The sequence below is a fragment of the Cryptomeria japonica genome, chromosome 4, assembly GCF_030272615.1.
Source record: "Cryptomeria japonica chromosome 4, Sugi_1.0, whole genome shotgun sequence".
NCBI lineage: Eukaryota > Viridiplantae > Streptophyta > Pinopsida > Cupressales > Cupressaceae > Cryptomeria > Cryptomeria japonica.
In genome coordinates, this window is record NC_081408.1 from 185,487,689 (window position 1) to 185,512,822 (window position 25,134).

Sequence of the window (25,134 nt, forward strand, 5' to 3'; positions counted from 1 at the left end):
TGGATTGAGTTGTACGTGCCAATCTTTGCTTGCATCATTCACTGTTTTCTTGAGGATTTTTAGTATTGTCTTGTTAGATGCTTCTGCTTGACCATTTCCCTGTGGGTAGTATGGTGTAGAAAACCGATGTTGGATTTTGAATTTTTCACATAGTTCTTGAACATCTTGATTTTTGAAAGGTCGTCCATTATCTGTGACGATTGAACTTGAAATACCGTATCTCCAGATCAGATAATTTAGAATAAAAGAGGCAATTTGTTTCCCGGTCACCGTGGTCATGGGAACGACTTCTATCCATTTGGTAAAGTACTCTATTGCAGTTATAATGAACTTGTGTCCATTTGAAGATAAAGGATGAATTTTGCCAACTAGATCCAGTCCCCACTGACAAAAGGGCCAGGATATTGTAAATGGCTGCAGTTCCTGTGTTGGTGCATGTATCAGATTGCCATGGATTTGGCATTTAGGACATTTCTTGGCAAAGTGATATGAATCTTTCTCCATTGTAGGTCAGTAGTATCCCATTCGTAGAAGCTTTTTAGCAAGAGTAGTGCCACTTGAATGTGTGCCACAAATACCTTCATGAAGCTCATGTAAAGCCGAATCGGAATCATTACGATCAAGACAACGAAGAAGAGTACCATTGAGACCTCGACGATATAGAGTATCAGTGGTAAGGGTGTAACGGGCAGCTTGTTGGATAAAGTTACGTTTTTAGTTACGGGATTGGTCAATGGGTAAGATATTATGCTTGAGGTAGTCATATATCGGTCCATATAGCGGAGAATCGGAACCAGTCAAGGCATAGATAACATGGGATTCAGAGTGGTCATAGGCGGGGGAGAACAGTTGCTCTACCAGGAATTCATAACGACTCTGTTGCTCAGGAATTTGTAGTAGCGAAGCGATTGTAGCCATTGCATTGGTTGCTTTGTTGTTCAACCTTGGTATTTGCTCGAAGGTGATGTGCACAAAATACTGTTTGAAGTCATCCACCATTCGTTTATAAGGTAGTAGCTTGTCGTCCTTTGTCTGATAGTTGTTATTAATTTGATTAATGACCAGTTGTGAGTCTCCATAGACTTTTAACTCTGTGATTTTCCATTCTACGACCATTTTGATGCCTATGACCAGTGCTTCATATTCAGCCACATTATTTGTGCATGGAAACATAAGTCTGTATGATTTTGGCATAGTGTATCCTTCAGGAGTGATGAACAAAATGCCGGCAGCTGAACCATGTTGAGTATAGGATCCGTCAAAGTATAGGGTCCATTGTTTAGTAGAAAGAGCGAGTACATCCCTGTCTGGAAATTCAACCTCCATGGTTTGTTTGCCTGGTAGCGGTGCTTCAACCAACTGATCTGCAATTACTTGTCCTTTGATGGCTCGTCTTTCTGTGTATTGGATGTCGAATTCACTGAGAATCATGCCCATTTAGCCAATCGGCCTGTAAGAGCGGCTTTGCTGAGTAGATATTTGAGAGGATCAATTTTTGCAACTAGCTTGATGGTGTGTGCTAGCATGTAATGTCGGAACTTCTGAGATGCAAAGACTACTGTTAGGCAAGCTTTTTCAATAAATGTATAGTTGAGCTCATAGCCATTCAATGTTCTACTGATGTAGTATATGGCACGTTCCTTTCCTTGTTGAGCTTCTTGTGCCAATAATGCCCCTAGTGAAATATCTGTTGTTGAGATATATAGAGTAAGTGGCTTTCCGGCGACTGGTGGTACTAGAACTGGTGGATTCATCAGGTACTATTTGATTTGATAAAAAGATTCTGCACACTTAGCCTCCCATTTGAATGGTACATTTTTGTGTAGCAAATGGTTAAATGGTAGACTTTTATCTGCTAGCTGAGCGATGAATCACCGGATTGATTGAAGTCGTCCCTGTAGAGATCTGAGTTGACTGATATTCCGTGGTGGTGGCATTTCCATAATGGCTTGTACCTTTGCTGGATCAACTTCAATACCCTTAGCTGAGACTATGTAGCCTAGTAACTTGCCTGAGGTAACCCCGAAGACACACTTCTTAGGGTTAAGCCTGACTTGGAATTTCTCCAATCGATCAAAGATTTTTGATAGGATGCCAAGATGTTCTGCTCTGGTGAAGGACTTAGCTAGTAAGTCATCCACATAGTCTTCCATAAATGTGTGCATCATGTCATGGAATATTGTAGTCATTGCTCTTTGGTAAGTGGCCCCTGCATTTTTTAAACCGAAAGGCATAACATTCCAACAGTACGTCCCCCAAGGACAAGTGAATGCTATTTTATCTTGATCTTCAGGAGCTATTTTGATTTGGTTATAGCCTGAGAAACCATCCATTAGTGAGAGCATTGCATGGCCTGCTGTGAGATCTACAATTATGTCAATACTGGGCAGAGGAAAGTCATCTTTGGGACAAGCTTTGTTGACGTCTCTGAAGTCAGTGCATATTCTGATACTACCATCTGGTTTTGATACTGGAACGATATTGGATATCCACTCTGCATAGTCAATGGGTCGGATGAATCCGACGTCTAATAATTTTTTTAGTTCAGTTTTGACCATGAGTGCCACCTGTGGATTCATCTTGCGTAGTTTTTGCTTGACTGGCTTAACTCCTGTAGAGATGGACAAATGATGCATGATTAAGTGTGGATCTACTCCGGGCATATCAGCATATGACCAAGCAAAGTTGATTTGCTGTTCTTTAAAGAAGATGATGAATGCCAATCTTTCTTCCTTTGTCAAAGATTCTGCAAGATGTATATTTCTAGCTGCTTCTGTGGTACCAATGTTGATTGATTGAGTAGGCTCAATCAATATGGGCGATTGCTCATGAAAGTGCTTAGGAAGGGTGTCAAGTCTCCCATCGTTAGGTGCCTTAAAAAGGTTTTCACCCTCTGATGCGTCCTTTATTTTTACTTTTTTATGATCTAGAGCTGCCATTGACTGGTTTTCAGCATTAGATTCGTTATTTGATGCATTTTTGCGACTGAGAGACTTGACACTCCCTGATTGACAGATATCATTATTTCGTTCACTGGTAGAGTCTGTTTCCAGATTTACGGTACATAGGTAATGGACAATAGATGCATCATCTGGGAAAATAGGTATATCATTTGTTTCAGGTTCGGCCCAATCGATGAGGTTAGGAAAGACAAGTGGTAAGGAATCGTTGGGTGGATCAAGTTCGGCTACCGTAAGTGTTAGGATAGAGTTTTCATCGTGTTGGGTTTTTGGTTTAAAGAAATTTAAGATTTCGTCGAGGTCCTCGATGGTATCATCTTCCACATAGAATTGTTCATAATGTTTCTGTTCACTTTCCGGAGCGTCATAGATATGTTGTGGTCCAAATTCAAGAGGTTTATCTTCTACGTTATGTTTTTCCTGAGAAAGGAATATAGAATCAGTATCATCTAGGATATCAGTATTAGCATTGGAGTAGGTACCCCATTCATATTCATTGGAATCTGTCTCATAGGCATCATCCCAGATTCTATCTGTGCTGTAAATAGGGGTGTTGTATGGTGAAAACAAATCTTTGATGATGGATACTATTTTGATATTTTGTGTTGATTCTGTATCAGATCCATCTTCTACTTGCTGGATTTGTTCATAGACTGTGCTTCTTCGGGGAGGAATAACGGTATTTGAAGATTTCCTGATTTGTTCTTGAGATATTGGTGTTTGAATATGAGCTACTGCTGTAGATAGGGCCTTCTTATGACTTAGAAGTTTTTCCTGATGTAACTTCTGATCTTGACGTTCCCGTGCCTTCCGGATTGTTTCTGCTGATTCAAAAAGTGCTTCCTGCCAGGATTCTTCTTTGTACTTCTTCTTTTCCTTCCATTGAGGTTTGATAGGTAGGTGAGGCAGTCGCTTCAATAGGAACGTGAGTTTAGAACCCAATCCTGCTTTGTTTCTGCTAGGTTGTGAAGGAAGATTTATAGGTTCAATGACTCCTTCTTTGCATTTGCCAATGGGTCCTTTACCGTCATATCCCATTTGCTTCATGATTAAGTAGCCTTTTCCATACATGTGTGTTGGTAGAACAATGTCCAGAGCAGCTGCTCTATGATTTTCTTCTTCATCTTTGTATAACCAGCTAAGAATATCTTTGTCTTCTGATTCATGTGCTAGAGTACCCAATTGGATGAAGGTACCATCAAATTTAGTGATGGGCTTAGTAGCCAGCTGTGTTGATGTGGTAGGCAAACCATGCGATCTAGGTGAGGTTGGCAATTTTGCCAAACATAAAGGCTCCAAAGAGTATTCTCCCATGCCTTGGTCTTTGATTTGCATTTTCTGCTTGAAGTCTCCCCATAAGGAGTTGGATTTTGCTGTATATGGATCTGATGTTGAAGATTGCTGCTTTTCTCTATTATGAGGAACCAAACTGTCTTGTGCTGCCCCCATTGCATTGCAATGTTGAAATGGATTATGATCAACAGATATGGAGATTTCTTGTCCATCATAAGGAAACTTGACACACTGGTGATATGTAGAAGGGACTGCTTGCATTTCATGTATCCAGGGTCGTCCTAACAAAATATTGTAGGTTAGATCAATATCTAAGACTTGACAAATAGTATCTTTTTGTACTGGGCCTACTTGAATAGGTAATATTACTGTGCCTTTAGAGGACCTTTCCTCATCATCATATGCTTTTATGGTAATCTTTTTGCAAGGATCAATAGATTCTTCTGAGAAGCCTAATAAAACGGATAAGCTTTAAAGTACAGATATTAAGGTCGGCTCCTCCATCTATTAGGACTCTCTTGACTCGGTGTTTGCAAACAATGACTTCAATATGGAGAGGGATATTATGCGGATGACTCAATGAGGTATTGTCGTGCTCTGTGAAGGTGAGGTTATGAGATCCTGTCATATGGGCAACTATGGCTTGAAATCTGTCTGTATCCAGATTTTGAGGTACATTTGTTTCCAATAATGCTTGCTCCAATATGTCTTTGTGTTTGGGTGATAGTTTCAATAATTCCAGGATAGATATCTGAGCTGGAGTCTTGCGTAGTTGGTTAACTAAGTCATATTGGATTTTTGGTGTGGTAGTTGTAGGTGCAGTATGTCCCTTCAAGACATATTTCTAAGTGCGGGTTGTCACATTGACAGATTCATGATCGTGCTGATCTCGGATGGTGATGACATTTACTTGATGATCTTCAGCTGATATATGATTGATAGTGTTATTGTAAATGTGATTAATACGAGCTCCGCGTGTATCATTTGAAGTTGATGCTCCATCTTTGTTGTAATTTGGGAGAGGATTTTTGAAGGCTTCATGATCATTATTTGTTTTGAGACCATCCACCGTTAAGTCACCTCGATCAATCATGTCCTGGATTATGTGTTTCAATCTCATGCACTCGTTTGTTCTATGACCCTTGTTGCGATGGAAATCACAATAGTGTGAATCATTCCACCAAGGTGGTTTGACTGGGGGTTCATAATTGTTGAGTGGTGGTAAAGAAAGAACCTTGTTTGCCAAAAGTTCTCTGAATGCGGATTCTAGTGATTGTCCCAGTGGTGTGAAGATACGCTTTTGGAAATTGTTTGTGTTGTTGCATGGATTGTTGTTAGATCATGGATTCATGTTTTTGTCTCGATTATCGTTGGTGTTGTTTGTGTTGATTTGCCCTTGATCAGTGTTTTGCGCATACGTATTAGCACTGGGAGTAGCATTTTTAGCATTTTTTGTGTTTTGAGGATTTCCAGATAATGCAAGCACTGGTTGTTTTGATTTAGGATCATGTGGTTCGTTGTTGCCTTCGTTTTTGTTTCGAGTCCAAAATCAAGATTTGTCAAAGTTGGTGTTGTTTTGGTTATTGTAGTTTGATGAATTTGTTCCTTCCTTGTAGAATTTGAGTGTTCCCTTTTTGACACATGCTTCCTCTACTTGAATGCCATTTTCAATCAATTTGGCAAAGGATGGTATGCATTGAAGTTTGAGTTTGTAACTCATCTCGCCATTCAAGTTATCAATGAAGATTTCCATTTTCTCCTTTTCACGAATATCGCGAGGATATCTGGATACCATGCGTCACCAACGCTGAAGGAATAACATGAATGTTTCATTGTTCTTTTGTTTGGTGTTGCAAACATCTAGCATGGTTATGGCATGTTGGATGTTGTAAGAATAGTGGGTGATGAATTTGTTAACCAATTCGTCAAATGATCTGACAGGTGGTGTAATCTTGGATAACCATTCCATTGTTTGTCCTCCGAGGCTTCTTGGGAACAACCTCATTAGATAAGTGTCATCATGAGAAAATTCAAGACTCATGGTGCAAAATTCTCGAACATGATCCCGAGGATCACTTTTCCCATCATATTTATCAAATTTGGGAACGTCTGAGTTTAGAGGAAAAGGTACCATGTTTAATCTTCTGTCAAATGGATAAGGACAGATTTCGTTTATAGAATACCGCACTGTTGTCCCTTGTTGCATATCTTGTATTTGTCTTTGCAGTATTTGCATTTGTTGAGTAAGAGCAACCAAAGGTACATTATCTTGCCGAGGGAAGAGTTCTTCCCTTGTAGTTGTTCTTAACTGAAAAGGTGTAGTAAATGGTATGTGTTGTTCTGGAGTTTCAAGTTCAGGTATTCGCATTTCTGGTATACGTTGCTCTGGAATGTGTTGTTCAAAGTTATGTTGTTCAGGTATGTGAGTTTCTTCTTCTCGGTTTTGTTCTTGAGATGTATATTGCCGAAATCCGATTTGAAAAAGATTTGGGTCAAAATCTTCAGGAAATTTAACACCCTTGCTTGTGAGCATCAACAGATATTTTTCCTTGTCATTTTCCATGAGCTTTTCGACAAGCTTTTGGAAGGAAGGATTTTCTTGACATTCCCGAAGAAGTGCGTCAGTAATTTCAGGTTCTTCTACAGGTGGAACTTCAAAAGGATTTGATAATCTGCGATTCATACTTGATTCTGCGAGTGCCTCGCTTTGTTTATCTCGTTGAGAGTGAGTGACAGGCGTTTTAGTAGAAGCTTTCAGTGATGAAAGGAACAAAAGCCTCTTCGATGTGTCGTTCGAGCATTGGTAGTTCTGGTCGAGATGTGTTATATGTGATGCACTCGTCGGGCAAGAATGCTGGATTGATTTTCCTATCTCGGTTTATCTTTTGATTAAAAGCAGACTTTTGACAGTATGCTCTTGTTTTCAGGGGTTCTTTGTCAAATTCGCTAGATTTGTTTTGGATATAACGTTTGACGTGATGAAGAAATACCCGATGAGATTTGAAGAGTTGACGATTGATATATAAAAACCTATTTCGCTTGATGAATTTGGAAAAGCTAGGTTGTTGTTTCTTCAACGTGATGTTACGATAGAGGTTCTTTCTTCTCAGAATAAGGGGATTAGTCATGCAAGAGTGATCAATGATTTCCTTTGATTGGTTTGGATCCAGTTGATTCTTGTTTTGGAAATTTCAAATCTTACTTTATCAGAGTGAAGGCTGCCCCTTCACGATAAAGTGTGTCAAATGATATGGATAAAAGCTTCCCGATTTGGAAACTAGTATTTGACGATTTGAGAATTTTTAGACAAGTGTTTGTGAGATAAAAATCTGTAAGATGTTAAAGGATGTGATTGAGATTGATGATGAAAATTTTCCGGATTATGATAGGAGAGACGTCCTCTATTGTGCGATTCGTTTCAAATTCTGACAACTTTGTTTGACACAAATTTAACTTGAGAAAAGTTTTCAATGGTTTGTTTTTGTCACTCTGGTTTGAAAAAAAGATGAATTTTTGATGAAAAAGTCTTTTAAAATATTTTTGAAATTTTCAAAAATTCTTAGTTTCAACTCTCTGTTCTTCGGCTTTTGATCACGTGCTAAAATAGAGATTAGATGCGCTACTTAATTGCTTTGATGCGCTAAAGGAATGAGCACACGCGCTAATCTGCCCCAAGATATGCGCTAAAATTTGAATTTTGGAAAATTTTTGTTGATTGGTGAAAAATCTATGCGCTAGACTGGGCTTCCAATGCGCTAACTGTTGGAAAAGATGCGCTGGATTATGATTTCTACGCACTAAGCTGTTTCTTTCACACGCTAAAGTTAGGTCTGTTGAAAGTAGTTGTTGAATTTTTTGAAAAAGTTACGCGTTACACTAGGCTTTCTACGCGCTAACTGTTTTGTTTTATGCACTAATGTATGTATGCTACGCGCTAGAATGTGGCGGCCACGTGCTAAAATAGGACTGTTTGAAAATTGCTGTTTGAAATTTTTTGAAAAATGACGCGCTACACTGGGTTTTCTACGCACTAACTGTTTTGTTTTATGCGCTAATCTTTGATTCCTACGCGCTGAGAGGTCGCTGAGACGTGCTAGACTGTGTTGTGGATGCGCTAAAGGATTGTATACTAATTTACCTCAGGATTGAAACGCTACTGTTTTAACTGCATGCGCTAATTTGATATTTGGATGCGCTAATAGAAGTGTTCCACGTGCTAATATGTTGCTCTTATGCGCTAGACTGCCTTGATTTTTCTATTTAGGAGTTTATTTTGTGGATTTTGAATTTTGTTGAGAAATTTTCAATTGTGATGGATGATTTTCTGAAATAACAAATGTAAGCACGGCACACAAAGTACAATCATTTTGCTTAATCTAACAGAAAGTGTATATTCTTGCGAGGATGTGTTCAAATCCCCAATGTTTTAACAAGTTTGGATACAAGTAAGACACTTCAGAAAGACTCTTTATTCAAGGGTCATTAATAACATCATAGCCCACTAGTCTCGATACTCCGTCAGCTCAAACAGCCGTGTCACCCCCTAGGGGGCGCCCATTTTTTTGCCTTTTGCCAGAAGTTAACCCAAAGTGAATTGCTTCACAATTGAGTAGTTATCTTGGGAGATATATGGTGAGTAATCTTGGGGGCGGATTCTTCCCCACCCTTGCACTATGATGTTACAATGTTTGGTTACTGACTCGGCTCAAAGTTTCTAATTCTATGGTTTGTAATCAGGCTTCCCGTTCGGTCGCCAGTGATAAACTCCCTCAGGAGGCTTCCCAACCTTTAGAACAAAGGCTTTACGTATCTTGAGGATACTGGGGGAAGGCTAATCACTGCGCGCAACCGTTGAAAAGGACTTTCGTCACTTTCTACATTTGATTATAGTGGGTTGGAATTCTTGGCGTCAAAGCCGTTCCCCACTTAGGTCGTTCCCTTCACATCGGCCATAAACGACTTTAAGAGTTGATTGCAACTCCTCGGGAAGGCAGACCTGCTAAAGGATGTATATACTTTGAAATAACTGAAAGCAGTAAGAGTGGTCTGGATTTTTGATCACCCAGTTAAGGGGAGAGCATATTCCTACCACTTTCGAGACAGAGCAATCAATTGTTCTTTTTAAATCTCCAATTCAGTGATTTGCTAACCTATGTAGAGATGTTGCTCCACAAAAACATGATGTTCTTTTTAATCTTAAAGAAAGATTTTCTGATCTAGAAAAATGGAAACGGTCAACAAAGCAAATTTTTCATTTTGGAGGTCAACAAAAGAAATCGTTTTTTTTTTTTTTTTTTTTTTGTTGTTTGTAAAAATAAAATTCCTTGCTCTACCTGCAAGAAACTGTTAGAATCCTGCAAACAAACAAAGAGATAAAATGTCAGGTGATTCTGGAGGACTTCTACAAGTCTAAAATTTTAATTCGGTTACAATAATTTTTTTTTTTTTTTGTTTTTGATGCGCTACAGAACAAACTGTACGCACTATAAGATATGTGCGATGCGCTAAACTTTATGGTAGAAGCGCTACTCTGTTCCCTGGATGCGCTGCTCTGTGTTTTTTTTTTTTTGCAAACAGTTCTGTAAGGAAATTTTAAATCTGATGCGCTAATGTTTGAGTTCAAAGAACTGGATTATGTATTACAAGCGCTAAAATGGGGTTCGGATGCGCTAATCTGTCAGGTTGATGCGCTACTCTGTGTTTTGCCCCCGTCAAGACCTACAGGAAAAATTTGTTAAACAAACTCATGCGATAAGAAAAGGACTTCACGCGCTAAAACAGAGAGCCCACGCGTTAAACAATAGGCTAGAAGCGCTAGACTGTTAGGCGGATGCGCTACTGTATGTTTTCGACGCGCTGATTCCTGTTTCCCGTGGACCTGCAAAAGTGATCAATTTGAAAAAACGATTTGTTATCTGGGGTCGGGCCCCACGGTGGGCGCCAGAAATGTATGCGGGAAAAGTGGGCTGATAAAACTTAATATGTGAAAATATTTCAAAATACTAGTCCACACACACACAGAGGACTTCTTGATGCAAGCTATGGAGTAACGTAGTGTTACTTAGCTTCTCAAGGAGGGTCCCATGGTTCTCTATCTCACAATGTCCCTCAAACCAACGTTTTTGCTCTCAGATCCCTGAGCAAAATGGTTTAGGGATGGCAAATATGAGAACGAGAGATGCTTTTGATTGATTTTAGTATGAGATGTGTTGTAAGCTATGTATGATGCTTAAAATGCAATAAACTAACTATAAGATGACAAGGTTAGTAAACAAACTATCCTAGCATACTAATATTTAGTCTATGATTGAACTAAAATGATAAAGAAATTATTCTAAACATGCATATTAGTCTAATTCCTGATCTAAAAGAGGCTAAATGATGAGCATATATGAAATGAAAGCTTGAAAGAATTTGAGCATAAGTGTGATGCTACAAATTTGAAAGATGATTGTTAAGAATGGAGGAATGAGAGCTCTATTTACAGCACAAACAGGGCAATGGATGGTCAAGATTGAAAGGTTTAATCAAGGGCCAGGTTTGAAAGTTGGGGATCCATGTGCACAATTTGTACCAATGAAATGGTGACAAGTGTCAACATAGGATTGGGTTGAGAGAAGAGGTTGGAGGCATTAAAGGCTTGAGAAGACCTCATGGTTATTTAAAGGCTAAGGGTCAAGTCTAAGTTAGGATTACCCACTGGATTAGGAGTTAATCCAAGGATAAACCTTTGTGCAAATGATTAAGAGATAATCATGGTCAAAGCATTAAAGGCCTGATGAGACCCTTGGGTTGGGTAGAGGTTGAGTCAAAACAAATGTTTTAACCATGTGGGAAGGTTTGAATTAACCATTAATGGTTATTGGAGACTTTAGGGATTAAGTGGTTGAAGGTTGGAAGCCTTTAATGGTTTTCAAAGACTTTAAGGGTTTTAGTGGTTGAAGGTTGAAAACCTTCAATGGTTATCAAAGACTTTAAAGTTTTTGAGAAGTGACTTCCCTTTGCTTAGAGATGTGACAAAATTTAGAGGAGGGTTAGGTTAATTAGAAGCGATTAGAAGATTCTAGAAGGGATTAGGAAGGGGTTTGAGATTTTGCAAGTGGATGGAGGGATAATAGGATTTAATTGAATTAAATGATTTTATTCAATTTGGTTGCAATTTGGAGAAATTAAATAAATATGATTTATTCAATTTAGGATAACTATTTAATTAAATTTGAATTTAATTAAAAGTGGATAGGGGATTTAATTGAATAAAATGATTTATTCATTAAATGGGTATAGTGAATTTAATTTAAATAAATTGAATAATTTATTTAATTAAATAGAAGAATGTGGATAATTTAATTAAATTGAATTTAATCAAATAGAAAAATGAACATAAAATATTCATTTAGAAATATGGTCATTTTTATACGTCTACAGGTGAAATCGGTTTAATTGCCCCAGTCAAGTCAAAGCGTGACAGTTGATGTCAGTTGGTCGCTTGGACATGATAAAGTCTGAGTAAGTGATTCAAAGTGACCTGATGTGACTTAGACAATTGATGTAATTGCCCGATGAAGTCAAGGTATATGAAGCAAAATACTCGTTGAGACGTAGACAATTGATGTAATTGTCAGTTGGATTGTGTTTGATTGGTTGATCAATTGATAGTGTGTGTGTGTGATGGATGGTTGTGGGGAATCATGGCAACCCTGTTGAGACTAGGTCATTATGATAAATGCTTGATGTAGTCTAGGATTACCATGATCGATTACTTGTTGAGACCCGAAGATACTTGATCAGAGTATCTGTTGATAGTCTAGGTGTGCGTGAGTTGATGTATTTGTGTAGACAGAGTAACTTTCTTGACTTATTGGATGACTTAGGATAGGAAACACAATCCCTCCTATTTAGAAATGGATGGTGATGAACGTGGCTTGATTAGGTTGATTGGGACATGATGTAGGGTATGTGATGCTGATTATCGAGATGGGGAGGGTGGGGGGGGGGGTTCAATGTTAGATAGAAGAAATGGAGGACCTATTACATTCCTATGGAAGAAGAGGAAAATAGAGTATCCATTATTATGACAATGTATGAATGATATGCAACTATTTATGAATGTATGGATGGATGGAATGCAACGGAATGCAATATATATAGATGAGATGGAATGACGATCCATAGTGCTCTATTTTCATCATTGAGCTTTAAAATGTTGGAAGAGAATACAAGCATCTTGACATAATGATTCAAGATGACCAGAGTATTTCTTACATGGATTTTATATAGCAAGTTAATACAAGCAACTTGATATAATGGATCAAGTTGACCTGAGTATTGCTTGCAGAACAGACAAGGATTATCTCCGTTCATGCATGACTTGGATCGTCCTCCTTGATCTTAGGCTGATCATATCCTGAGACAAGTGCATACCATAATAAGAGATAAAACCTTTATCCAGTTTGGATGAGGTAGGAGGAACCAAAGAAAGAGCATTGTACCTGCAAACAAACAGTATATACATAAAGAATAAAGAATATGGATCCTTGGTAATGGTTCATGCTCATATGGTCGAGGTATACGCTGCAGTCAGCAAGCCGTAGTGATCTATGACTGTATTTTTGCCTATGATCACATAGCTTAGTGAACTTCCCACGTAGACACCATTAGTACATGCCCCAGAACTTCATCGGAATAATGTGTCGAAGATACACAAACAATGTCGTAGGAACCTGATATAAATTACTAGACCATAAATCAACCAAGTATTTGATAGCTTAACATAATTTTCTTGTCAAAGAAAATGTCACTTTTGTCTTTGTTTTGGTAAGGAAGGATGCATCCTTGTTGAAGACAGTTTGATTGTTGATGTTGATTGTGTGGTTGATTAGTAAATGGTCATTGTGTGAGTAGTTTGTCAATGTTTATTTTGGTATCTCCATGGATGGGTATGTACAAGGTGTTGCCATGTTTTTGTGTGATTTTTCAATGGTTTTGTCGATGTTTTTGGATTTTGAATTGTTTTGAATGTTTTTGGTATTTTTGCGAGATATTTTTGAATGTTTTTGGATTTTTGATGATTGTTTGAATGAAGAACTTAATGAATCATAAGACAATGTAGAATCCACTTCCATCAATAGGTTAAAGGCATTGCCCCCAGTTTTAGACATGACTATAAAAAAGTGGGATACAGGATGCATATAGTACTTTCTTGGATTTGTAGATTTATAACAAGCCATGGTTGATGGATGGATGGATATATGTATGAAGTAGATGTGATCGCAACAAGTTTGAAAGACAATGGAGCCATAGCCTTTACGAGTGGTGCCTGTTTGCCAGGTTTTCACCGTCGTACTTACCCAAGGTGCCACTGGAGTGGTTGTTCACCGTTTGGATGCATGATTTTTCTTTACTTTTTTTGAATGTTTTTGTATTTCTTCAGGATATTTTTCTGAATTTTTTTGGTATTTTCTAGTATGCAGGGGAGCCTGATGCTCTATACAGCTTAGGTATAAAACTGTTTTAGGTGCATGCTGTTGATTGGATCTGCGAGCGGTTCTCCTTCTGATGTAGCCAACTGATATGCCCCGGACCCGAACACAGTAGTGACAACATATGGGCCCAACCAGTTTGATTCAAACTTGCCCTGATGTTCTTGGTTTGGTTGGTTGCAAGGATTCTCTTGTAGAACAAGATCACCTACCTCAAATGTATGAGGTCTAACTTGGTGATTGTAGCTTCTGCTCATGCGCTGTTGATAGGCTTTGAGATGGTTGTATGCAGCTTGTCGCTTCTCATCAAGTAACTCTAAGTCCTGAAGACGTGAGACTCTGTAAGCTTCATCATCAATGAGATTGTGCAAGGAAACCCATAGTGATGGTATCTCGACCTCAATAGGCAAGATAGCTTATGCACCATAGACCAATGAATAAGGAGTTGCACCTGTAGGGGTTCGAATGGTAGTTTGATATGCCCATAGCGCTGGATTTAGTTGAACATGCCAATCACAGCCGGCATCATTGACTGTCTTCTTTAGGATCCTCAATATGTTTTTATTAGATGCTTCGGCCTGACCATTGCATTGTGGGTAATAGGGAGTGGAAAAGCGGTGTTGGATATGAAATTTCTCACAAAGTTCACGGACATCCTGATTTTTGAAAGGAAGATCGTTATCTGTGATGATGGACATGGGTACACCATACCGGCAGATGATGTAGTTGAGGATGAATGAGGTGATCTGTTTGCCGGTGACTTGGGTAAGTGGAATAGCTTCGATCCACTTTGTGAAATATTTGGTGACGGTAATAATGAATTTATGGCCCTTAGATGAAGATGGATGAATCTTACCCACAAGGTCAAGGCCCCATTGACAGAAAGGCCATGGTGTCATGATTGGTTGCAGTTCCTGGGCCGGTGCATGTATCAGGTTGCCATGAACTTGACATTTCTTGCATTTTCTGACAAAGTAGTAGGAATCCTTTTCCATAGATGGCCAATAATATCCATTGCGCAGGAGTTTCTTGGCTAGTGACGGACCACTTGCATGGGTTCCACAAATTCCTTCATGTACCTCTTCCAAAGCCTTTGTTATCTCACCTTGTTCCAAACATTGAAGGAGAGTACCATCAAGACCGCGTCGGTATAGGGTTTCGGCAATAATGGTATATCGAGCAGTTTGGCGAATGAAGGTTTTACGTTGGTTATTTGATTGGTTGGGAGGAAGGGTGTGATCGCAGAGATAGGTGTAGAACTCACCGTACCATGGGGATTCAGAACCAAAAAGGCGACATATCATCTCGAATTCAGGGATATCATAAGCGGGGATCCAAAGCTGTTCTACCAAGAACTCGTAGCGTGTTGAATTTTGTGGAAGATCTAGGAGAGATGCGATGGTAGCCATAGCATCAGCAGCTCGATTTTGATCTCTTGGTATCTGCTCAAAAGTGATAGTAGTAAATGATGTCTTTAGAGTGTTCACCATTTGCTTATATGGCATGAGTTTATCATCTTTGGTCTAATATTCATCTGTTGCTTGTCGAATGACTAGTTGGGAATCGCCATATACTTGCAGTTCTTGTAATTTCCATTGGATGGCTAACCTGAGTCCTGTGATCAAGGCCTCATACTCGGCTATATTGTTTGTGCATGGAAATGTGAGCCTGTAAGACTTCAGGATGCTATCACCCTGAGGTGTGATAAACAGAATGCCTGCCCCCGAGCCGTGCCTAGTGTATGAACCATCAAAATATAGTTTCCATGGTTGTGCTGCTGTGATCATGGATATCTCCTCATCTGGAAAACTAGAAATAAGAGGATGATCGCCTGTGAGTGGTGCATCGGCCAACTGATCTGCAATAACCTGACCTTTGATAGCTTTACGGTCTACATACTCAATGTCAAATTCACTTAGAATCATCACCCATTTGGCCAAGCGGCCTGTCAATGCTGCTTTGCTGAGTAAATACTTGAGTGGATCAATCTTTGCAATGAGTTGTACCTTGTGTGTCAACAGATAGTGCCTCAATTTTGTGGCTGCTAAGATCACTGCTAGGCAAGCTCGCTCAATAGGTGTGTAATTGAGTTCATAGCCAACCAGTGTGTGAGAGATGTAGTATACAACACACTCTTTGCCTTCTACATTATGTTGTGCCAGTAATACACCCAATGTTGTACTTGTTGCTGAGATATAGAGTAACAACGGTCTACTTGGATCTGGTGGGATAAGCAATGGTGGATTCATGAGATAGTCTTTAAGCGTCTGAAATGCTTGCTGGCATCTGACATCCCACTGAAAGCGGATGTTCTTGTGTAACAGATGTGTAAATGGGTGACACTTATCAGCCAGTTGTACAATGAATCTTCGGATGGATTGAAGCCGTCCTTGTAGTGTCCTTAGTTGACTAATATTCTTTGGAGGTGGCATGTCCATGATTGCTTTTACCTTTGTTGGGTCGACCTCAATACCTTTGCTTGAGACAATGTATCCTAGAAGCTTCCCGGAGGTTACTGCAAAGACACATTTCTTTGGGTTGAGTCGAACATGATATTGTTCCAGTCTATCAAAGATTCTCTCTAATATGTCCAAATGACCTTCTCTAGTGAGTGATTTTGCTAGTAAGTCATCCACATAATCTTCCATCATAGTATGCATCATGTCATGGAAGATGGTGGTCATTGCTCTTTGATAGGTCGCTCCTGCATTCTTTAGACCAAAAGGCATTACATTCCAGCAATATGTGCCTCATGGACATGTGAAGGCTGTCTTATGTTGGTCCTCTGGTGCGATCTTTATTTGATTGTATCCTGAAAAGCCATCCATGAGTGAAAGCATGGCATGTCCTGCTGTCAGATCCACTATGATGTCGATATTTGGAAGGGGGAAGTCATCCTTAGGACAGGTCTTATTCAGATCTCTAAAGTCAATACAAATGCGGATGCCCCCTTTTGGTTTGCTGACAAGCACAATATTGGAGATCCATTCTGCATAATCAATTGGTCTAATGAAACCAACATTTAGGAGTTTCTTGAGTTCTGTTTTGACTAGCACTGCAATCTGAGGATGCATCTTACGAAGCTTCTGCTTGACAGGTTTGGCTTCTTCTGCTATGGTGAGGTGATGCATGACTAAATCATGATCAAGCCCAGGCATGTCTGCATATGACCATGCAAAGTTGATCTGACGCTTCTGGAAGAACTCTATAAATTTACGCCGTTCCTCTGGAGTGAGAAGAGATGCCAGATGTATGAGATGAGGATTTTTAGGGGTCCCCACATTGTATTCTTTGGTTTCCTCGATGAGAATCGTTGATCGTTCCTGTTGTGTACTATCAGGGAGAATGTCAAACCCTTCATCCTCAGGCACCTCAGAGAGGTTTTCACCATTGGATACGCTCTTTCTTTTTACTTTTGTCGGATCAAACAGTGCCACAGTGTGGTTTTCACTGGAAGATCCATGTTTTATTGTTATATTTTTGCAGCTGAAAGGTTTGGCATCTGCCCCAAAGTATGTTGGGCTATTTAGTTCTATGGCGAATCCAGCTTTGTGATCCCCGCTTGGTAGGTTATCCCTTAATTCCAAAAAGTCAATGATGGCCTCATCATTTTGGAAGAAGTCAAGACATGGGGGATTTGGTTGGTTCCATTCGATGAGTTCAGGGTGGATAATGGGCATTACTTCATCGATTAGGTTAAGTGCGTTAGATGTATCAGTGAGGGTTAAGACATTATTGTGAAGGTCGTTAATGGTACTCTCCCTATCAGAATCAGGCGTAGGATGAGACGTAGGGTCTGTGGAAGATGCTTCCAGTTCAGGAACCCAAGTGGTCTTTATCTATGCTTCTCCGTAAACAGGGATGTCTTTGCGTGGTGGAGGTGGTGATGTGTCTTCCTCATCTGAAGTATTAAGCTGTACCGAATCGAATTCCCATTCATGCGAGTCGGTCTCTGAGTCACTTTCCAGCATCCGATTACTATACCATATTGGGATGTCTTTTGAGTTAAATACTGCAGGTGTGATTGGTTGATGTACCTTTGTAGTGATCGGTGCTGCAGGAAGATTGATGGGGATTAAAGGATCCAATACGGGGAGTATCAGTAATATTGACTTGGTGCTTCTGTTGGTACTGCTGGTGCCATGGATGCTACTGCGGGTTCTGATACAGTTGTTGCTGCTAATGGTGCTGCTGATGGGATTACGAGTTCGTTTGGTGGGATGAGTGGCATTGGTGATGGTTGTGTTGGGGTTTTGAGCCTCAGTGGGGCAGTCGGGATGGTGCTTGATGCCGCTTTGATAATGAAAGGTGGCCTTTTGGCAGTAGGCTGACATAATGGTTTGCTGGGTTTTCCTTTGAATTTTAATTTAGGAAAAATCTCTTTTTCAAAGCCTAGGCCTGTATTACCTTTGGGCTTTAATTCTGGCAGCAGAGGTTCATGTCGTCCTTGTTTACAATATCCTAAAACACTTTGACCATCATACCCCATTCTTTGCATAATGAGGAGGCCTTTGCCATACTGATCCGTAGGAAGTTTAACTTGTGGTAGATCAATGGTGATGGGATCTTTGTAGATCCATTTTGCTAAGTCCTCATCTTGGGTTTCTTCTTCTTGACTCTTTCCAAGGATGAAAGGCGTCAAAGCACATGCGGATGTGATTAGTGGTTGTTGGAGTAACTGCTGTAGTTTACCATGTGTTCTGGGAGAAGTGGACATCTGTCCCACACGAAAGAGTTGACTCAAGTTGTATTCCCCGGGACCTTCCTCTGCTATTTTCATCTTAAGCTTTTCTTGCTTTGGTATAGTGGTGTTCGAACTGGAAAGAGAGGCTGGACTTATATATGATGTGGAGGAAATGGCTTCTCTATTATTAGGAACAGTAATCTCTGGTTGATGGCTGATATTATGGCAAAATGCAAAGGGGTTTGCATTGCCCAGAATTGTGATCTCTACACCGTTATGTGGGAACTTGATACATTGATGGTAGGTAGATGGAACAAATTGCATGGCATGTATCCAAGGTCTCCCTAATAATAGATTGTATGGCAGAGGAAGGTCAAGAACCTGACAGATGATGTGCTTTACCACGGGGCCCACGCGGATTGGTAGTACCACAGCTCCTTTGGATGAATGCTCTGCATCGTCATAGGCTTTGATTGTGATCTTCTTACGAGGATCCACTGATTCTACCGCATAGCCCAATGCTGTGACCAACTGCAGTGTGCAAATATTCAGGCCTACTCCATTATCGATCAAGACTCGCTTGATCCTATGCTGGTTAATAAATCCTTCGATGTGGAGTGAGGCATTATGTGGTTGTTGGAAGGAAGAGTTGTCACTTTCAGAAAAAGTGAGACAAGGTGATGACTTTAGACTTCCAACCATGGCTTGAAATTGGTCCGTATTTAGATTTGCGGGGACTGACGCTTCTTGGAGTGCTTGATCCAAGATAGTTTTATGAGATGGCGATAGACGCAAAAGCTCTAAAATGGATATAAGTGTAGGGGTTTTGTCTAATTGTTCCACAAGATTGTACTGCTTTGGGATGGAGGTGGTGCCTTGTGGAGCTGCCTTTATGGTAACTTTGCCATGACACGTAACAACATTGCAATTTGAGTTGGGATTTTTGAAGGTTATGGTTGCAACTTGTTCATTGGCATTATACAGATGATTTACAGTGTAATTATACGCAGCCTGTGTATAATTAGTGGTATCAGTGCCTCGCCTAGAAGTGGAAGGACCCCTTTGATCTTGTGATGGAAGTGGATTTTTGAACATCAGATGATCATTATTTGTTGTTTTTGGGTTATGTCCTTCAATTTCAATTTCTCCTCGATCAATAAGATCCTGAATGAGATCTTTCAATCGGTGACAATTACTTGTCTTGTGTCCTCTCCCTTGATGGAATTCACAGTGTTCAGTATCTCTCCACCATGCTGGTTTGACCTGAGGCTCATAGTTTGATAGGTTAGGCAGAGTGACCAAATTTTGAGAAATGAGTTGTCGCAATACTGTTTCAATGGGTTCCCCTAAGGGAGTGTATGTGCATTTCTGTTTTTGCTGACGAGGTCTAGGTTCATCGTGAGATGTGATGCGACCTTGATTTGTAGGACCATTTGTGTTGTTCTGAGGTGGAGGATTTTGTCCTGCAAACCGAACTACAGGTTGTGCATTTTGGATAGTCCTGGCATCCACAACCCCGTCATTGACAATATTCTTGTTTTTATTCCAGAAGTTTGGTTTATTGCTGTTGAAGCGTGGGCGAGGACCATCTTTTGGTTCGTTAAAGATTTTGATGAGTCCTTTCTTGATGAGTGCTCGTTCACATTTTAAACCCTTGGTGATCATATCATTAAAAGAGTCTGTGTCTTTGACATCCAGGTGAAATTCCATTTCTTCGTTTAAGTTGGAAATGAATATTTCCACTAGTTCTCGTTCAGGTAACTGAAGAGAACGTCTGCTAGACATTTGACGCCATCGTTGCAGGAATACTGAGAATTGTTCACCTGGTTTTTGTTTGGTGTTGCACAGATTAGCCATGGTGATGTCGCGTTCAATGTTATGAGAGTAATGAGCTAGAAACTTCTAGATGAGTTCCTCAAATGTTCTAATGCCACCTGGTAGTCAGGAAAACCATGATGTGGTTGTTCCTCCCAAGCTTTGGGGAAAAAGGTAAATTAGGTAGGTGTCTTCATATGCTACTTCGAGACAAGCGGAATGAAATTCTCGGACATGATCGTGGGGATCCCCCTTTCCTCTATATTTTCAAATTTGGGTGTTTCGAATCCTCGTGGAAAGGGTGGCATATAAAGATTCCTATCAAAAGGATAGGGACAGATGTCATTGAGTGAGAATTGGTTAGTCTTGACACCACTATGAAGTTGTTGGGCGAGATTCTCGACTTGTTGCCGCAACATCTCCATTTCATTTGGAGGAGGAGGTGGTGGGTTACCTCGAGGAATGTTATATCTGATGGGATCTCTACCTCTTTCCTCTTCATGGCGACTTTGTCTTTCTGATGCTTGTCTTAATTGGGCAAGATCAAAGTCAGAGGGGAGTTTTGCTCCTTCTTGAGCGAGTCTTAAGAAGTGAGCATCCGCATTGCTCCTAAGTATTTCGTCAAAAAGTCTGTTAAAGAGAGGGTTATGCTGAGCCCTTTCTATTGTTGCAGGAGTGGGAGTACTTGAGTTTTCGTCATCTGCATTTCCTCCAAGTGCTTCTTGAAATTCATTGAGATTTTCCTCTTCTTCCTCTTCTCTTTCTATTTCTCGTTGTCTCGACTGTGATCGGGTTTGAGCCATTTTGTTTATGAGTCTTTGTTGAAGTTGTGTGAAAATGATGATGAGTGTTGGATGAAATGAGAGATTGATGATTTGGTGAATTGTGTTGCATGTGGATCTCTAACACTTTTAAGGTAGATGTTACCAAAATTCCTTCTTTGAATTGCTTGCTTGTTTGATAAGATTTGATGTGATAAGGTGTAGAGAAATCTGAGATGTGTTACAGATTTAACTACCTAGTAATGAGAGGATTCACTCATGAACTAGTTTTAACCTGCGTAGATGTGTCTCTTAGGATGAGCTTATCCTAGATGTAGAAACAATCTAAAAAGTGATGTGATGTGTTTGATTTCAAGCAATATCTAAAAGAGAACTTGGGACAAGAACCTCTTAATGTTTTGAGAGTTGGGACGGATTGATGATGAAGTGATGATGTATGAGTGAGATGATGGATGAAAATGTTTTCAACTTCAATAAAAACTTTGTGTTATAAATGGGACAAACTCTATCTCTTCCCTTTCGGGTGTTGGTGGTATTTCTTGAGCTGTGTTGTATGTGATACAGACGTTTGGGAAGAAGTTGGGATTAATCTTTCCTCCTTGGTTTTTGTGATAAATCAGAGCTCTATATTGCATAAAAGCTCTGCGCTTCAATGATTCAAAATCAAATTCGTTTGTTTTGCCTTGAAGATAGAGACACATGTGACGCAAGAAAACTCTATGGAAGACAAAGATTTGTCTATTGATATAGAAGAATTTCCTTCGTTTGATCAAAGCCTTTGAGCTTAATTGTCTTCTTTTCAAGTTGATATTTTGATGACATGTCTTCTTTCGCAAGATGTGAAGAATGGTCATAAAATTTTTGACTCTTTTGTTGTTTGCACTTTGTTTTTGATGTTTTTGGTTATTTTGAGAAATTTTTGGTTGGATGAATACTTTTTTTTTGGGATTGATTTTCTGATTTTTCTTTGACAAGAAAACAAAGCAAGCACACAAACACAAGAATGTTGCCCTCAAAGGCACAAATGAGTATGGGTCTAGATCAACCCAATCCTTGGACTTGTATATGACCCTTCCTTTAGATGTATTTTAAGGTGTATTTCCAAAGCCTGAAGTCGGCTCAATTTGCACTTGGTCTTTAAAACGAACACACTTCAAACACTTTTTATCCCTAAGGTCAAATGGCCAGTTGTGATAAATTTAGCCCACATCTTGATATTTCTTCGACTTTGGTACTACATACCTTATGAATCCCGCCGTGGCAGGTGAGGATGTGATATACTAAGTCTTGCACGAGCATAACAAATAAATGATCCCTATGATGGGGGAGTCACCACCTTTATCAAGCCACAAGCGACTTTTCAAAAAGCTATGTTTCTACTCAAGGAAATATGTATGGTGAGTATCTTGGGAGAAAAACCATCTATTCTCTTGCACTAAATTATATCGCAAATATCCTCAATCAATAGAATGGGTGGGCTACTACTTAAAGGTGTTTAGTCATGTTTGATGTTTTTGGAGATAAGTTCATTCTGCAGTGACTCACTTAAGAGCCTTGTAACTGGTGGTGGGGCCCATTTCTCCTTTCGGCCAGTTACACTGTAGGAACAGCTATACCCAAGGCTACAGCTTTCACTCTCACCTGATTTCTATAGCGGCTCGAAGGATTTACCGCTCGAGGTCGTTCCCAAGAGTATCGATCCCTTGGCAGGCCTCTCTTAAAAAGATAAAATTTTGAGTGTTACTAACACTTTTCTCTTGCACTTAGGACCACGAAAGCCAAGGGAGAGGATAGTGTGTGTTAGAAGTAGGACCACTCGACCAACTCTTTGCACAAGTGTGCCAAGCACGAAAAACACTTGTTCTTTTTAATCTGTCATTGCAATGTGATCTAACTATTTGGAGATGTTGCTCCAACAGTCATGGTGTTTTTTTAAACTTCAAAGGCAAAATATTTTGTAAACTAGGAACTTTGAAATCCTAGTCAACTGAATTGAAAACATGTCTTGCTTGAAGTAAAATTGTTTTTGAGCTTGAAGGAAAAATGGCTTGTTCTTTTTAGATTGCCCCCAAAACAAAGTGTTGATTGTAAATTTCTTTTAAGTTGATGCAAGAAAATAAATTTTGTTTTGTTGATTTTAAGCACCAAAACGAAGTTTGTTTCCTAACTTGCAAGAAATAAAGTTGTTTTGTATAAGTTTGTGGTTCTTTTTACCTTGGAACAATGAAATTCTTTTTAAGAGCCCCAAACAAATGTGTGATTCTTTTTTTAAAAGCCCAAATTTGAAATGTGAAGTTAATTTTAAACCAAAATAAAAAGTGAATTCATTTTTTTAAAACCAACTTCAAAAACAAGTTAGTAAGAAATATAAATCTACTTTTTACTCTAATTTAAATCTGCACAAAAGAGAAAAATAGTTAGTAAAATCCGCCTATTTGGTGGGCTTCTACAAGCCTAATTTTTTTTTTTTTTGGTTACAAGGTGATTTGTACAACGTTCTGTTACAATAGCGCTAGTCTGCGTTTGAATAGAGGCGCTATTTAACAGAAACACACTAAAAGAAAGGGAAAGACAAGAGAAGGCAAAAGCACTGAAATAGGGTGAATAGCGCCAAAATAATGTCAAACGCACCAAAACAGTGTCAAAAACGCAACCTGTGTGACATTTTCAACATTCAAACATGTTATTGGTTAAAAAAAAAAGTTGATCTTTTTGGTGTTTGGATTCACGTCGGGTTCACCAAATGATGCTCTGCGAAAAAAGGATTAGAAAATCTATTTGATGGCAACACACACAAGAGCACAAGAAACAAACGTTAGTGTTAGCAACAAAAGATTATCCTAAATAGGCATATCAAGAGAGATATTAAGCATGAAATAAAAAGCATATAAACATAGAATAAAATAGCTAATCAAGATGCTCATAGTTGCTCCTCCCTTGTTCCTCTCCTCTCCAAGTCCCAAATGAGTGTAGCTCTCAGCTTTTAGCACTAGCCATGGATGCCATATGGAGATTCAAGATGGTTGAATATGATAAGCAAATACTATGCAAGAGTAGATAGTGATGCTATGAAAAAGCTCTATGCTAATGCCAGTATAACAACAATACTCTAATGCTTCTTGTTTTGCTTGAGGAGAAGGGTTCTATTTATAGAAGAAATGGGGAAATGAAAGGTTAAGATTGAATGGTTTAATCAAGGGCCAAGTTTGAAAGTTGGGGATCTATGTGCACAATTGGCACCAATAAAATGGTGACAAGTGTCAACATAAGATTGGGTTGAGAGAAGAGGTTGGAGGCATTAAAGGCCTGAGAAGACTTCATGGTTATCTAGAGGCTAAGGGTCAAGTCCAAATTAAGATTACCCATTGGATTAAGAGTTAATCCAAGGATAAACCTTTGTGCAAATGTTTAAGAGATAATCATGGTCAAAGCATTAATGGCCTGATGAGACCTTTGAGTTGGGTAGAGGTTGAGTCAAAACAAATGTTTTAACCATGTGGGAGGGTTTGAGGTAACCATTAATGGTTATTGGAGACTTTGGGGATTAAGTGGTTGAAGGTTGAAAGCCTTCAATGGTTATCAAAGACTTTGAGCCATTTAGTGGTTGAAGGTTGAAAGCCTTCAATGGTTATCAAAGACTTTGAGGGTTTGAGAAGTGACTTCCCTTTTGCTTAGGAATGTGACAAAGTTTAGAGAAGGGGTTAGATTATTTAGAAGTGATTAGAAAATTCTAGAAGGGGTTTAGGCATGCAAGTGGATTTTGTAGGAAAATGCAAGTGGGAGAAATTTTGGTATTTTCAATTAAAATAAAATCATTTATTTCAATTAAATGGTGTAATTTGCATTTGGATAAATATTCAAATAAATATTAATTTATTTAAATGAGAAAAATGAAGATAAAGCATTAAAATGCTTGAAGACTTTAAGGGAAACCATTAAAGGCTTGAAGACTTTAAGGAAAACCATTAAAGTCTTAAGAAGACTATAGAAGGAAGCCATCAAGTTTGAAGACTTTAAAGCCATCAAGTTTGAATACTTTAAGGGAAACCATTAAAGGTTTCAAGTGGGTGAGGATAAATAGGATTTTAAATAAATAATTTATTTAAAATAGTTGTGCAACT